Genomic DNA, 17556 nt, shown 5'->3' with positions numbered 1-17556 from the left:
AAGGATCCAAAATGAAACCTACTGTAACAATCCTTCCTACCAAATGATTGCCAAAATAATTTGAAAATAATCCAGATAAAATATTTTGGGAAGTGTTGGGGGAGAAAAAAAAATCCTCTGTGACAAACTATGACTAGTAACATTTCCAGCGCTTTTCAGCCTTTTCCTCCTTAAGGGTGTTTGAGAAGTAGGATTGCGGCAGACATGCCAGTACATGAAATTTAGAATTAATGAAAACTATAATAGCAGAACATGAGTGCTGGAATATTTGAAGTTATACTAAAGAATTCCAAGACACATTTGTAAGCTGAGCCATTGTTATCACATTGGTACTTGGTGAAAACATGCTCAGCATTACAAATAATGGCCATACAAGTGAAGTTTTGGAATACAGCTTATTTATGAAATGGTGACTCACATAGCAACACTATTTTTTTCTTGGTAAAGGGAACAGTTGTTAATGGACAGCATCGATTGTGTTCGCCCATTTATTTTATCCAGATACAAGGCAGCTGGGTTGTCTAGATGTGGAAAACAAAATCTCTGGCTTTAGTAACATTCAAAATACTTCATACAATAAGATCTGGCACGCAGGCCTCAAATTCAAAATGCACTATTCATGTGCAGAAAGCAATCTAGGTTTCTGATGGTATGCAAAAATAAAGGTATGCACCTCAATTAGCTTCTGATTTCAAAGGAAAGTGGTACATGTTAACAACTAACTACAGCATGAGTCAGCATGAAGCAGAATATCACAAGAGCAGTGGAAGCTTTTAAGAAAGTCCAAAGACAACCCAAAGAATGGAAGATAATTTTTGCAAGTCATTTATCTAACACAAGACTTGTATATAGGACATATAAAGAGCCATTTCAACTCAATAATAAATAAACAAGTAACCCAACTTAAAAAGAAGCAAAGGATCTCAATAGGCCATTCTCCAAATAAGAACTAGAGATGGCCAGTATACACATGAAAAGATACTCGACATTAGCCATCAGGAAAATACAAATGAGATACCACGTCACACCATAAAATCATTCCATAATTGTTATTATGGAATAACGATTGTCGGTAAGGATGTGAAGAGATTGTAACCCTTGCATGTTGCTGATAGGAATGTAAAATGGCACAGCTCCTTTGAAAAGCGTAGCAGTTCCTCAAAAGGCTAAAACAACCCAGGCACACTGGCTCACACCCGTAATTTCACCAGCTTGGAAGGCCAAGGCAAGTGGATCACTTGAAGCCAGCAGTTTGAAACCAGCCAGGGCAACAAAGTGAGACTCTACAAATACCTTTTTAAAAATTAGCTAGGCATGGTGGTGCACATCTGTAGTCCTAGCTATTAAGAAGGCTAAAGCAGTAGGATCACTTGAGTCTAGGAGTTCAAGGCTGCAAGGCTGTGATACCACCACTGTACTCAAGCCTGGGCAACAAATTTAGACCCTGTCTCAAAAAAAAAAAAGGAAAAAGAAAGCTAAACATATGTTATCCTATAACCCAGCTATTCTACTCCTAGGTATATATCTGAGAGAAATAAAAACGTATGTCTACACAATGTGTACATGAATGTTCTGTTAAAAGGAAAACTTTAGAAAAATTAAACTTAGAGTTTAATTGAGCAAAGAACAATTAGCAAATCAGGCTCTGGGGCTGCCACATGGTCACATGACATTTATGAACAGAAAAAAAAATGTTATAAGAGAAACAAAAGTGAGATAAGGAAATAGATGGATTGGTTACAGCTCTGCATTTGCCTTACTTGAACATGGTTTAAACAGCTGACTGCCCGTGGTTGGCTGAAACTCAGCTTCTGTGATTGGCTCTCTGCTACTTCTTTTTTTTTTTTTTTTTTTTTTTTCTTCTTTTTCCTTAAAGAAGAGGAAGAAAGAGAAAGAGGAAGAGGGAGAGAGGATGGGGGTATTGCTTTATTGCCCAGGCTAAAATGCAGTCTAAATATGGGTATGCCTACAATTGTCCTCAATAATGGAGACATGAAAGAAAATGAGGGAAGAGAATAACAAACAAGGAGCCAACCAAGATTTCATTTAAACCTCTAAATTGATATGATGTGGTACTGATGAGAGTGTATATTTTGTATATTTAAACTGGAGAGTTCTATAAATGTTAATTACATTTACTTGTTCCAGATCTGAGTTCAAGACCTGAATATCGTTGTTAATTTTCTGTCTCATTGATCTGTCGAATATTAATGTTGAAGTCTCCCACTATTATTATGTGGGAGTCTAAGTCTCTTTATAAGTCCTGTATGTCTAGGTATTCCTGTATTGGATGCGTATATATTTAGGATCTTTAGCTCTTCATGTTGTTGCATTGATCCTTTTATCATTATGTAATGTCCTTCTTTGCTTCTTTTGATCTTTGTTGCTTAATTGTAACTTCTGCTTTTTATTTATTTATTTTAGCTCTCTGTTTGGTTGGTAAATCTTTCTCCATCCCTTGTTTAGAGTCTTTGTGTATCCTTGAATGTGAGATGGATCTGGATGCAGCATACTGATGGGTTTTAGTTTTTTATTCAAATTGCCTGTCTTTGGATTGGGGGATTTAGTCAATTTAAATTTGGAATTAATAATAATATATGTGAGTTTAATACTGTCATTAGCTGGCTATTTTGTCCATTAGTTGATATAAATTCTTCATTATATTGATGCTCTTTTTGATAATTTTTTTAGAAAGGCTGATACTGTTTGTTCCTTTCATATGTGTAGTGGTTCTTTCAGAAGCTCTTGCAAAGCAGGCCTGGTGGTGATGAAATCTCTGAGTGCTTGCTTATTCACAAAAAACTTTATTTTTCCTTCGCATGTGAAGCTTAGCTTGGCTGGATGTGAAATTCTGGGTTGAAAGTTCTTTTCTTTAAGGATGTTGAATATTAGCCCCCACTCTCTTCTGGCTTGTAGGGTTTCTGCTGAGAGATCTGCTGTGAGTCTGATAGGCTTCCCTTTGTGGGTAACCTGACCTTTCTCTCTGGCTGCCCTTAGTATTTTCTCCTTCATTTCAACCCTGGTGAATCTGACGATTATGTGCCTTGGAGTTGCTCTTCTTAAGGAATATCTCTGTGGTGTTCTCTGTATTACCTGGAGTTGAATATTATCCTGCCTTACTAGGCTGGGAAAATTTTCCTGAATAATGTCCTGAAGCGTATTTTCCAGCTTGGATTCATTCTCTTCGTCACATTCAGGTACACCTATCAAGCGTAGATTAGGTCTTTTCACATAGTCCCATATTTCTTGGAGACTTTGCTCGTTCCTTTTTATCCTTTTTTCTCTCGTCTTGTCTTCTTGTTTTATTTCATTGAGTTGATCTTCGACCTCTGATACCCTTTCTTCTGCTTGATCAATTCGGTTGTTAAAACTTGTGCATACTTCACGTAGTTCTCGTATTGTGTTTTTCAGCTCCATCAATTCACTTATTTTCCTCTCTAAATTTTGTATTCTTGTTGACATTTCGTCAAACCTTTTTTCAAAGTTCTTAGTTTCTTTAGATTGTGTTATAACAAGTTCTTTTAATTCACTGAAGTTTCTTATTATCCACGTTTTGAAGCCTGCTTCTGTAATTGGAACCCACTCGTTCTCCATCAAGCCTTGTTTCGTTGCTGATGAGGAACTGGGATCCCCTGCTGAGGAAGAGGCGGTCTGATCTTGGGTATTCTCAGCCTTTTTTGACCGTTTTCTTCCCTTCGTTGTAGATTCATCCATCTGTAGTCTTTATAATCACCGTCTTTGTAATTGGGTTTCTGAGTGGACGTCCAACTTACTGATTCTCAGCGCCGAAATCTGAGCAACCCACTGCACCGACTAAATCAGCGGCGTTAAGATTGAGGGTGCTTTTCCAACTCTGCACCGAGAACCGACGCTCCGAGGCGCCGGCAAAACCGCCTCGCCGGTCACAAGAGTCGCGCTGGCGACCCGTGGGGCTCCTCCGCTGGGAATCTCCTGGTGCGTAAGCAACAAGAATTCATGTGAAGGTGTGGCGTCCTCTCCTTCTTTGCGCTTTCAGTGGGAGCTACAATCCCGAGCTGCTAGTTATCAGCCATCTTGGATCTCTCTCCTCGGCTCTCTGCTACTTCTTACAAGAGTAGGTTACATTGAAACTATCATGTTCAAGAGAGAAGAAGCCAGTCACAAAGGACCACATCGTTATATGATTCCATTGATATGAAATATCTAGAGGAGGTGAACCTCTAAAGACAAAAGGTAGATCAGTGGTTGCCTAAGGTTAGGGGAGATAGAAGGTTGAGAGTGATGGCTAAGGGGCACAGGGTTTCTTTTTGAGGTAATGAAAATGCTCTAAAATAGATTGTGGTGAGGAGCTCACAACTCTGAAAATGCTACAAGCCCTTGAATTGTACACCTTCAATAGGTGAATTGTATGGTATGTGAGTTACATCTTAATATAGCTCTTTGAAAAAAAGAAATTGGCCAGGTGTGGTGGCTCATGCCTATAATCCCAGAACTTTGGGAAGCTGAGTGGGAAGGATTGCTGGAGCCCAAAAAGTTGAGGCAGCAGTGAGCCATGATCATGGCACTGAACTCTAGCCTGGGCGACAGGGAAAGACCCTGTCAAAAAAAAAAAAAAAAAAAGAGTGAGCATGGTCAGGAGTGGGAATGACGAGTAAGGGGTCATGAGGGGTCTTTCTGGGGGTAGCGATAGCTTCACAACTTTATAAATCCACTAAAAAGTATTGATCTGTAGCTATGGTATGTGCTTTATACAGCAATACAACTTTTTTTTTTTGTTTTTGTTTTTGTTTTTTAAATTAAGCTCTCAGAGGGCTTGGGATTTCAGCTTGGACAGGCAAGAAACATTCTTGGTCAGAACCCAAACTCCTGGAATAGTCCCAGACGCAGAAGGTCTGGAGGGCAGCATATCTTATGGTCAGCCTGGTACCATTGGACGGATTTGTGGCCACCCACAAGGCCCAAAGGCAGAGCTGCTAACAATAGTATCTCATAAGTCGCAGCTGGTTAGTCATATGTTGATTTCAAAGTGGGTAAGTGGCAAAGAACGGGCAATTTGGGAAAATCCACATTTCTCCTGGCTCCATCTGAACCTCCAGAGCTCAGGTTAATGAAAGTTTTAGAAACCCTCCAGGTGATTCTGATGTGAAGCCAAAGTTAAGAATCACTTCTCTAAAGAAAGCCAGCTGATATGGTTTAGAGGTTGGTCCCCTCAAAATCTCATGTTGAAATGTAATCCCCAGTGTTAGAGGTGGAGCCTGGTGGGAGGTGTCTAGGTCATGGAGGAAAATCCCACATGAAATGGCTTGGTGCTATCTTCACCGTAATGAGTGAGTGAGTGAATAAGATAGAGAGAGAGAGAAAGAGAGAGAGAGAGAGAGAGAGAGAGAGAGAGAGATGCTCTGTCTCTTGAGGCTGACACATATTCACTCAAACTGATGCTCCTTTCTCTTTCAAGTCATTAGATGGAAGAAACAATTTCCTATCCCAAACAATGTGGACTGGGTGTGACTTGGTGTGTCACACAAATGAACAATCATCACTTGAATTCTACCTTGATTTCTGAACAGCACACAAAGAAAAAGGAAGGAATGAAGCAGCTTATGGCAAGAGAAGATGAGAAAGATCACAGTTGTGAGGTAAACTCATTCCCAACCTTCTATCTCCCCTAATCTTAGGCAACCACTGATCTACCTTTTGTCTCTAGAGGTTCACCTCCTCTAGATATTTCATATCAATGGAATCATATAATGATGTGTTCTTTTGTGACTGGCTTCTCCTCTCTTGAACATGATAGTTTCAAGGCTCATCATCCATGTTAATAGCGTGTATCAATACTTCATTTCTTTTTATTGCTGAATAATATTCCATTATCTATTAGGAGGCATTACCACTATGGCTTTTAGCAGATTAAATAGTGAATTTGTGAGACTCAGTCTCTACAAATACCTTTTTAAGTAAGGAGGCATTACTACTATGGGTTTTAGCAGATTAAATAGTGAATATGTGTTTATAAATGAAATTTTCCATGAGTCTACTGGATTAAAAGCCATGAAAGCAGAGCTTTTCAAACCAAGAGTGCATCAGAATCACCTGAATGGCTCGCTAACATGTCCTGCTCCTTCCCCAAATCCTGATTCAGTAGGTCTAGGGTGAGGCCCATGACTTTACACTTCTAACAAGCTCCTAAGTAATGGCTTGCTTTGACCACACCTCAGCCCTCTGCTAGAAGGCAGAATCTGCCTATACCTCAAGGAGTCTCACATTTAATAAGTGCACAATATGTTCAAGACCCTACATTAGCTACTTAGAAAAGAAGGAACATAATCTGTTTTTAACAGGCTCATAGTTTGTAGAAGCAAAAATGTAAATAATTTCTGTCTTTTGTCAGCTTTAAAATTTATTAGAAAACTCAAATAGGATAAATGGAATTTTGACACCAAGGAGACATTTGCATCCAAACCCAAGACATTTTTAATAAATGTGCTCCCTGATTACATCGGCAAAGGGTCAGTTTCTGTCATTTATAACCAGGAACCACAGAATCTCTTTCCTTATTTTGAGGTGTGATTGAAATGGAAAGAAGTTTAGTTTCTTCCATTTAGGGAAAGGTAATAATATGGGGAAGATAATAATGGCACCCACTTTTTAGCATAATTGGAAAGATTAAATAAAATTGTATATAGAAAGCTTGAAATAGAAATAATTTATTTTTAACAATGTCTGACACATAATAGATGCCTAAATCTTAACACTTGGAACTGATTGTATGGGAAAGGGGAAGCAAGAGATTATAGCTGCTAGTGGAATTCTAAAGAATCACTTGGCCAGGCGTGGTGGCTCTCGCCTGTAATCCTAGAACTTTGGCTAGGCCGAGGTGGGTGGATCACTTGAGTTCAGGAGTTCAAGACCAGCCTGGCTAACATGGCGAAACCCCGTCTCTACTAAAAACACAAAAATTAGATGGGCATGGTGGCAGGTGCCTGTAATCACAATTACTTAGGAGGCTGAGGCAGGAGAAATGCTTGAACCTGGGAGGTGGAGGTTGTAGTGAGCCGAGATTATGCCACTGTACTCTAGCCTGGGTGGCAGAGTGAGATCCTGTCTCAAAATAAATAAATAAATAAAGAGTCACCTACCTGAGGCCGTGGGTGCAGTCACTGATGTCCACAATGGCAAGTGGATAAGGGGACCAAATGCATTGTGTCAGACAGGGGTATAAAGGGTTCCCCAAAGAAAAAGGTGGAAAGAGGCTGGGCGCGGTGGCCCACGCCTGTCATCCCAGCACTTTGGGAGGCCAAGGCAGGTGGATCACGAGGTCAAGAGATCGAGACCATCCTGGTCAACATGGTGAAACCCCGTCTCTACTAAAAATACAAAAAATTAGCTGGGCATGGTGGCGCGTGCCTGTAATCCCAGCTACTCAAGAGGCTGAGGCAGGAGAATTGCCTGAACCCAGGAGGCGGAGGTTGCGGTGAGCCGAGATCGCGCCATTGCACTCCAGCCTGGGTAACAAGAGCGAAACTCCGTCTCAAAAAAAAAAAAAAAAAAAAAAAAAGGAAAAGAAAAAAGAAAAGAAAAGAAAAGAAAAGAAAAAGGTGGAAAGCACAACTTGAAATTTCAGCCACAAAACTTAGCAGACAAAAGAAAACAAATACGCAAAGAAGAAGCAAAATAAGTATTCTGGACAACTCCTGGAAACACTGCTAAATGCAACCTATTCCTGTGCACCAAATGCGACTTGAAATGGCACTGGGTTGCCTGCTACCCAGGCTGGAGTGCAATGGCACGATCTCGGCTCACCACAACCTCCGCCTCCTGGGTTCAGGCAGTTCTCCTGCCTCAGCCTCCTGAGTAGCTGGGATTACAGGCACGCGCCACCATGCCCAGCTAATTTTTTGTATTTTTAGTAGAGACGGGGTTTCCTCATGTTGACCAGGATGGTCTCGATCTCTTGACCTTGTGATCCACCCTCCTCGGCCTCCCAAAGTGCTGGGATTAGAGGCTTGAGCCACCGCTCCCGGCCCTGGGTTGCCTGCTTTTAAAAGGCATGTGCCAAGTAAGGCAAGGTGGCTCACATTTGTAATCCCAGCACTTTGGGAAGTCAAGGCAGGCAGACTGCTTGAGCACAGGAGTTTAAGACCAACCTGGCAAAACCCTGTCTCTACAAAAAAATACAAAAATGATTTGGGGCATGGTGGCACGAGCCTGTAGTCCCAGCTATATGCGAAGCTGAGATGGAAGTGTTCCTTAAGTCCAGAAGGTTGAGGCTGCAGTGAGCTGTGATTGCACCCTGGCACTCCAGCCTGGGTGACGGGACAAGACTTGATATTATTTTTAAAAAGGCATACACCACATGAACTGAATAAATCCATAATCAAGAGAAGGAACTGGTGGAAATTATGTTTAATAACCCAATGTAATTGTTTTCCCTTTCAGAGCCTTTGTTTCTACAGAAGCAGTGGTTTTCAACCATGATTGTAGATTGGAATCACCTAGAAAGCCCACCTCCAGAGACTCTGATTTAATTGGTCAGGGTGCAGCCAAGAGACAGGCCTCTCCAGTGATTCTCAAATCCAGCCAAAGTTGAGAACAAACTGTCAAAGTCTCTACAAACATCCTATGCTCAGTGTCAATGAAGCAAAAAAAAAATTTTTTTCAAAGAATTCATTATTTCACTATTCAAAAAGTTCTAAGTTGATGGTCAAAAATCAGCCCCATACTGAGGCTACAAAAGAGTCAAAAGAGAATCTGTTAGGAGCGTTTCTTTGGTGAGCATTGTTCTTTGATTCTCATCCCCAGAATGGAGAGAGAGAGAACACCTGCCTCTTCACCTTAGTTAAGAGAGAGAGCCTTCAGCAGTACTACTTAAAAAGTTTTATATTCATCCTACTAGACAGGGAGACCAGTGGACTTGTTATCTGACCCCTGGTAAATTGTAAAGGCAGAGGTAGACTCACTAAGTACTCCAATGCCGGAAAGCAAGGATAATTTAGCTGCTTTGGGATGGGCCTGTATTTCAGGGCAATAGATGCCTAAGCCAACTACTCGGGGCAGACAAATTTGCATGGCCCTGGCGGCTGATTCCCTATGTCGTTTCAGTAGCCTAGTAAAGAGCTGGCTTACCAGATCTGAGTTCACTCAATGGGAAAACAGGCTAAAATATGACAACTGATCTCAGAAGTTGCTTCTTTCTTTTTTATTTTTATTTTTTTTAGAGATGGAGTTTCACCATGTTGGCCAGGCTGGTCTTGAACTTCTGACCTTGTGATCCACCCGCCTCAGCTTTCCAAAGTGCTGGGATTACAGGCGTGTGCCACCACCCCCGGCTAGCAGTTGCTTCTTTCTAATAAAGCTTGTTTCCAGCCAGAGGTTTTCCATTATTACAAAGGCACGTAGATGATCCTTGTCTCTATTTTCCTATGACCATGGAATGTATGTGGAAGTAGAGCTCTTCCCTATGGGACCACGGCCATGCTGGGTTCAGTCCACTCACAATCGGTCCAAGCATCATTCCTGGAGGACTCATGACAGTAGGAGCTGTCACCTATGTGCATTTTTGCTTTTCCATTTCTCCCAATAAATGCTATTTTATATTTGTACCATATAGCATTGACATAGTGCATGTATTCATACTACCTTTGCAAAATGACCACTAAGGAGAAAGAGCTAATCTGGTGCCTTTTAAGTCCCAAGAAGGGCTGCCTGGGGGAGCCTCAGGATCCTAACAGAAAAAGTCTGCCAGTGCCTTCCAAGTAGAATCAGTCAAAGGATTAGGGGCTGATGGGGGAAACTCTAGTTCCCCTATCATGGAAAATGCCATTGAGCATTCCCAGTGGAATCCTCTGAATACTCCCACCCCACACATTATCAGCTCTAAACACTTATTAGGACTAGAAAACACCATCTTACAATACCAGTCAGCATGTTCCTAATCTTTTTTACCTCCTCTCCCTCCCATTTCTTAGAGGAAACCACACTTAGCAACATAGATGGAGTGGAAGGTGAGCATAGAGAAAAGAAAAATCACAGTCCCTCCCTGGTTCCTGCCTGTAGAAGGTTCCATCAAGAGAAAGAGAAAGATTTTAACTTAATTTAAATGCAAAGATTTTATAATAACATAATGTACTTTTAGTTACTGAAATGAGACTGTGTTTTTATTCAATGTCACCAAGATATTTTTATTTCCTGAAAGTAAGAGAAATGTCATGGAAATGCGTACATTTTCAAGTTGGAACAGAAAGTACTTTCCCACTAAATAAATTTAAAGGGAATGGAAGTCAAGAAAGAATTAGAGAAAGAAAGAGAAAGAAGGAAGAAAGAGAGGGAGGGAGGGAGGAAGCAAGGAAGGAAGGAAGGAAAGAAAGAAGAAAGATGTTTTCTGATTACATCCTTTGAATCAAGTTTTTCTAGTGTCCCTAAATATTTCACCAATATTTTGCATTATCGAATATTCTAAGTTTTATACCCATCAGATCAGAAAATCTTAGAATATCAGATAATGCTAAATATTGGTAAGCATGTAGGAAAATGGTACTCTCCATACTTTGCAGGGAGCATCATCCAACCACACTCTTAGAATAGCCTAAGAGTACTTAATTGGATATGTGTACTATATCCCCTACAACCAAACAACCCATATTGAGTACACCCAGAGGAACATGCACACAGCTTCCAAAGGAGATATGTACAAGGATGTTCATTGCAGCATTGTTAGGGGTGACCAGCCATTGTTGGGAATGAAAAAAAGAAAGCCTCGCTTCCAGCTTCTATATAGAAGGCACTCAGAGAGTAGAGTGATAGAGCTGTTGAATCAAGCAATCTGCAGTATCCACACAACACATAAATCCAGTTTATCTAAAGAGCCTTAGAGGATACCTAGAGTCCGTGTTAGCTCTAACTGAACACCGACAAGGTCCCATGTTTTCTCCAAACAGCAAACCCCTAAACTATGACCTTTTAAAAAATGCTAATACCAATAATGTAATCAATGACTTGGTTTACTTTCTGTACATGTTCTGCATTCTTTGCTCATTTTTTTTTTTTTTTTTTTTTTTTTTGGAGATGGACTCTTGCTTTTCTGCCTAGGCTGGATTGCAGTGGCGCAATCACAGCTCACTGCAACCTCTGCCTCCTGGGTTCAAGCAATTCTCCTGCCTCAGCCTCCTGAGTAGCTGGGATTACGCCTGCCACCACGCCCAGCTAATTTTAGTGTTTTTAGTAGAGATGAGGTTTCTTCATGTTGGCCAAGTGATTTGCCTGCCTTGGCCTTCCAGGGTGCTGAGATTACAGGCCTGAGCCACCACGCCTGGCTTCTGCTCATTTTGAAGAGTTGCATTGTCTATATTTTCAGAGCACATTGCTACTATATATTACACATTACACCATTTCCCTTATAAACATCTTTTTTTTTTTTTTTTGAGACAGTCTCTCTCTCTTGCCCAGGCTGGAGTGCAGTGGTGCGATCTCAGCTCACTGCAATCTCTACCTCCTGGGTTCAAGCGATTCTCTTGCCTCAGTCTCCTGAGTAGCTGGGACTACAGGTGTACACCACCATGCCCAGCTAATTTTTGTATTTTTAGTAGAGGCAAGGTTTCACCATGATGGCCAGGTTGGTCTCAAACTCCTGACCTCAAGTGATCCGCCCACCTCAGCCTCTCAAAGTGCTGGGATTACAGGCATGAGCCACCACACCCAGCCAGTTTTTACATTTTAATTTACTTTTCTCTCATCCCTCATCCTCTTAATTGTCATGTATTATAAACCCCACAATACATTGTATGTTACAAGTCCCCATGATATATTGATACATTCATATTATTTTTTCTTTAAAAATCAATCATCTTTTCTAGAAATGAAAAAATTTGTGATACAGTTAAATACAAAATTTAAACGTTTAAAACATGTTTATGTACTTATTTACTTTTTCTGATATTCTTCATTCCTTCTCGCAGATTTGATCTTCCATCTGATATCATCGTCCTTCAGCCTAAAAATTTCCCCTGGCACTGGTCTGGGGATAAATTCTTTGTATTTTTGTTTATACATGTATCTATTTGGCCTTAATTTTTTGAAGGACAATTTTACTGTATAAAGATTCAGCTTTTTTTTTCTTTCAGCATTTTAAAGATGCTGTTCCATGGTTGACTCACCTCCATTCTTTCTGATGAGAAGTCAGCCAAAAATCTTGTCATTGTCCTCCTGTTTAGGATTCTGGGTCTGTGAGTTGCCACCACCACCCTCAACCCCCCATCAATTTTGCAAAATTCTTGGCCATTATTTCTTCAAGTATGTTTCCTTCCCCACTCTCCCTTTCCTGCTCTTCTTTGGCTCCAATGACACATCTATTAGATGATTTCATTACAACCTGTAAGTCTCAAAGCTTTGTTCAGTTTTTTCATTCATTTTTCTCTTTCCATTTTATTTTAGACATTTTGTATTCAACTACCTTGATCATTTCTTCCACTCTTATTAAGTGGCCATTAAGCCCAAATGATGAAATCTTCGTTTCTCATATTGTATTTTTCAGTCCTAGCATTTCCATTGCATCTTTTCTGTAGCTTCTATTCCTGGAATGAAATTCTCTACCTAAATATTGCCCACCTTGCTGTACCCCAATGTTTTAAGCATATATACTATTGTTATTTTAAAGTCCTTGTCTGCTAGTTCCAACATCTTTTCCATCTGAGTCTACTTTCATCAACTGTCACATTTTCTTCCTTCTTTGTGTGTCTCAATTACAGCAGCCCTAGCAAACTCATATACTGTCAATTTCTCAATTGATTCAAAACTTTGAGGGTGGGGGAAGTGTGCTGTTTATTAGGTGCACTGAAATCCCTCAACTGCATGGCAAATTATAGTGTTCAATAAATGTTTGTAGGATGAGAGATTTAAAATCTTATTAATAAGAGAAATACAAAAATATAAATTGCTTTTCTGATATTTTTTCTGAATTTGCTCAACCGTATAATATCTTCAGAGGAGTTTGGACTGTGGCGTTAACATTATTTGCAGCTACTTCTATAGTTGACTGTGATGGCCCTGGGAGAGCAGTTTATGCCACATTAATAAGGGTAAATACAGGTCATGAATCATTGCATGGGAAGATGGATGGCTGTACTGAACATAGATCCATACTCAGATGACTTTCCTATTTCCATACACAAGATAGCATATCTTAGGGGTAAAAACCACAGCTTTGACATCATACTGCCTTGGTTCGAATTATGTCTCCAGAACTGAGTGGCCTGGTAGTGTTTTGGTGTCTTCATTTCTTTCTTGCTTTTTTTTGAGACTCCCATGCCCAGGTTGGAGTACAGTGGCATGATCATGGCTCATTGCAGCCTCGGCTTCCTGAGCTTAAGTGATCCTCCCACATCAGTCTCCCAAGTATCTAGAACTACAGGTGCATGCTACTATGCCAGGTATTGTGTGTGTGTGTGTGTGTGTGTGTGTGTGTGTGTGTGTGTGTGTATGTGTGTGTGTAGAGACTGGGTCTCTTCATGTTGTCCAGGCTGGTCTCAAACTCTTGGGCTCAAGTGATCCTCCCACTTCAGCCTCCCAAAATGCTGAGATTACAAGTATGAGCTACCACCCCCAGTAGTTTCTTAATTTCTTTACTCAAAGGTGAAATGATTTTAGGGCTTTGGTGAGGACTAAACGAGATAGACCACATAAAATGCTTAGGACATCAAATGGCCCACGGTAAGTAATAAATGTCAGCTGTTGGGCTTTTGAGGAGTTCAATATACATCATCTCTCTTTCTTGCCTGGATTCTGAATCATTTCAGGTATAAAATGGTAGAAGCATCAGATGAAACATCAAAATGACATCTGTCTCCAAAAAAAACAAAAAAACAAAAAAACAAAAAAACCATTGTTTTGAAACAACCAGCAGTTCCAGTGTCTTCCATTTCATGTTCTTTTGGAGTATAGGGTCACTGAAGGAGAAAGACTAGGATTTGGAGCTTTAGGGCATAAAAAAGCAGCCATTAGCCTGTGGGGTGTTGTGCACCTGCAGTCCCAGTGACTTGAAAGGCTGAAATGGGAGAATCCCTTGAGCCCAGAAGTCAGTCTGGGCATCACAGTGAGACACTATCTCTAAAAAAAAAAAAAAGAAAAAAAAGAAAAGAAAAGCAGCTATTCATCCAAACAGTTCCTTGAAGGGGTAAAAAAAAAAAAAACTAGCTGTGGTTTAATGGTAATTTCCATCTCAATGCATTATCCTGACATTTTTCTGGCTTGGTTAATGAATGCCAGAATGTTATAGAGAGCAATAAGCCTGAATCAGAATTGATATTATTATTCTTTAGGTATGCAAATGTACCATCTACTTATAGAAGTAAGACAAGTTGGAATAGTAACAAATCTTTCATAGAAATAGTAAAAAAAAAAAAAAGGTTCAATTGGAAGTTTATTTTGAATCATAAAACTAAGAAATGTAAAAACTTTATCTTGTTTGGATAAAATTAGGTTATAATTTCAATTAAGCATCAAGTCACAGAATAAATCAAGTACTGATTTTTGCAGGATAGTAGGAGATGCCATTCTTCATAACTGACATTTGCAGCCAAGTATTTTTGCAAAAATACCGAAAGACGCCATCAGATTTCTCAAGAGGCCTATCTTAATCTTTTGATAGTTAACTCCTTTTTGAAGCTCCTCTCATGTCTTAATCATCCTCATTATATTTTTTCCCTCATTTATTAACTGACCTAGATACACTAGATCATGTGGTATCTCCTCTGTCTCGTGTTTTCTTCTTCTTCTTTTTTTTAAATCAGTTTTGCTTCCTTTTAGAACCTTGCTACTTCAGGAGTTAAATAACAAGTATCCAGAAAATACTTCTGGTAAATAGTGAATATTCAGAAAATATAGCGGACAATAGCACATGCACTTCTGTTTTTGACTGTACGCCAAGTTCACAGCTACAGTGGGAACAAATGGACATGTTTTGCAAATGGACGTGTGTCTGGGACCTGGAAATGATCAGCTACTGTCAACTCTTGTTATTGTTAAGCAACTTGTATCCCAACTTAAAATCAAACAAGAAAGCAGCCAAAGACACTCACATTTATACAAAGAGCATCTGATGAAGCTACAGTAATTAAAATTGACTAGTAAAATAGGAAATAGAAGTTAGCAATTCCTTCTTTTTTAAATCCTCAGTGACTCCCAATAAAGATGTTAGACTATAGCATCCCTGAAGCTAAATTTGTCCATATTTTTTCATGACAAATTAATTTCTACAGTCCTAAGCGTTTTATTGTAAAGTTGACAGGTTTTCAACTAAGCAAGTTTTGGAGCGCCAGTAAGCTATAAGGAAGAAGGCATTATGCTAGTGCTGCAGAGTTCTTTTGTATATATTATTTCTCTTGGGATAAATAAAGATTTTTGTGCACATGGCGGCCTCCTTTGCATTATTTCAGTCTCTGCTCAAATATCACCTCCTCAAAGACTTCCTTTGACCAGCTCATATTGCACTTCCACATCACTGTCTATCATATCACCCTGTCCCACTGCCTTATCACTATGGAAAATTATCTTGTTCATTCATTTGATTGGTTATTTCCTGTCCCCCTTCCAAGTATGTAATGTCCACAAAGACTAAGACTGTGCCCATCTTGTTCACTGCCATATCCCCAATGCCTAAGGTAGTGCACCTGGCACATATCAATTTTTTTGAGCAAATTAATAATTTATGAAGTCTCTAAGGGATAGTCAGCTAAATAAATACATAGAAGGTTGAGTGAGTCTCAAAGTTTCATTGAAATATTCTGCATTAAAACATTAATTTGCACAATATTAACTTGCAGTTATTTATAGAATGCAGTGCAAACATCAGATATGTGGTCTTTTCTAACCCAAGATTCCACTATTCAAATATGTTTTAACTGCTCTTGAGATAGTGTCTTTGCATTGGATAACTAAATATGAAATAAATACCAACATTTGCATGCACATCTATCATTCTCTCTATTTCTTAGAAATTTATATGCTATCCAAAGTTAGGGAGACTAGACAGAAAATATGTGGCTTGAATGAGAATTCCTTCCAGTGGAGGCAATTTCAATCCTTGAAGTCAATAAAAGTTACACATTCATCTTACTCAATGCTTATCTTTGAAAGAGCAACCCATATGTCTAAGACAGAAGTACATGTTCTAAGAACACTGAAATCATTCTATGGTAAAAATCAGTTTCAGGCCGGGCGTGGTGGCTCAAGCCTGTAATCCCAGAACTTTGGGAGGCCAAGGCAGGTGGATCACGAGGTCAAGAGATCGAGACCATCCTGGTCAACACGGTGAAACCCCGTCTCTACTAAAAATAGAAAAAATTAGCTGGGCATGGTGGCACGTGCCTGTAATCCCAGCTACTCAGGAGACTGAGGCAGGAGAATTGCTTTAATCCGGGAGGCGGAGGTTGCGGTGAGCCGAGATCGCGCCATTGCACTCCAGCCTGGGTAACAAGAGTGAAACTCCGTCTCAAAAAAAAAAAAAAAAAATAGTAATGTCCAGGCCAGGCACAGTGGCTCACACCTGTAATCCCAGCACTTTAGGAGGCTAAGGCAGGTGGATCATGAGGTCAGGAGCTCAAGACCAGCCTGGCCAACATAGTGAAACCCTGTCTCTACTAAAAATACAAAAATTAGCCAGGTGTAGTGACACATGCTTGTAGTCCCAGCTACTTTGGGAGGCTGAGGCAGAAGAATCACTTGAACCCAGGAGGCGGAGGTTATAGTGAGCTGAGACCATGCCATTGCACTCAAGCCTGGGCAACAGAGTGAGACTTGATCTCAAAAAAAAAGAAAAAAAAAAGTGTTGTCTAGCAGCTTTAGTGCCTGTAGATGGATGAGGCGCTGGATTATCATACTTTTTCTAACCTAAGTCTGCAGACTTACATATTATTTATAGTTGACTCTCTGTCCCCATAAACAAATGGAAATGAGATGTGCACTCACTACAGAGATTGTCACATCTAGTTTGATTAGCAGACCTAAGGTATTTGAATTTATTTATTTATTTATTTTTGAGATGGAGTCTCACTCTGTTGCCCAGGTTAGAGTGCAGTGGCACAATCTTGGCTCACTGCAGCCTCCACCTCCCGGGTTTAAGCAATTCTCCTACCCCAGCGTCCCTGGTAGCTAGGATTACAGGTGCGTGCCACCATATCTGGATAATTTTTTATATTTTTTTGGTAGAGACGGTGTTTCACCATGTTGGCCAGGCTGGTCTTGAACTCCTGACCTGAAGTGATCCGCCCACCTCAGACTCCCAAAGTCCTGGGATTACAGGCTTGAGTTACTGTACCCAGCCATGTATTTGAATTTAAGCAAGGCATCTAACAAGGACTCTTAAGTTGACTCAAGATATCTCAAGGCCTCTCATGGACAAGTTGGGGGAATGTGACTGGCTACACAGGCGAATTTATTAATATTTAAAACTGCATACCTTCAGAATGTTGATTCATGGATCAAGGTCAATGTGGAAAAAGTTCTCCAATGCCTGCTCGAAGCACAGTCTTCAGATATGTTCTATTCAATGTTTTTATCAATGAATAAGATGAAATTACAGAAAATATG

The sequence above is a fragment of the Saimiri boliviensis genome, chromosome 2 (assembly GCF_048565385.1).
Source record: "Saimiri boliviensis isolate mSaiBol1 chromosome 2, mSaiBol1.pri, whole genome shotgun sequence".
In the NCBI taxonomy this organism is placed as follows: domain Eukaryota; kingdom Metazoa; phylum Chordata; class Mammalia; order Primates; family Cebidae; genus Saimiri; species Saimiri boliviensis.
This window is presented reverse-complemented; position numbering follows the sequence as displayed.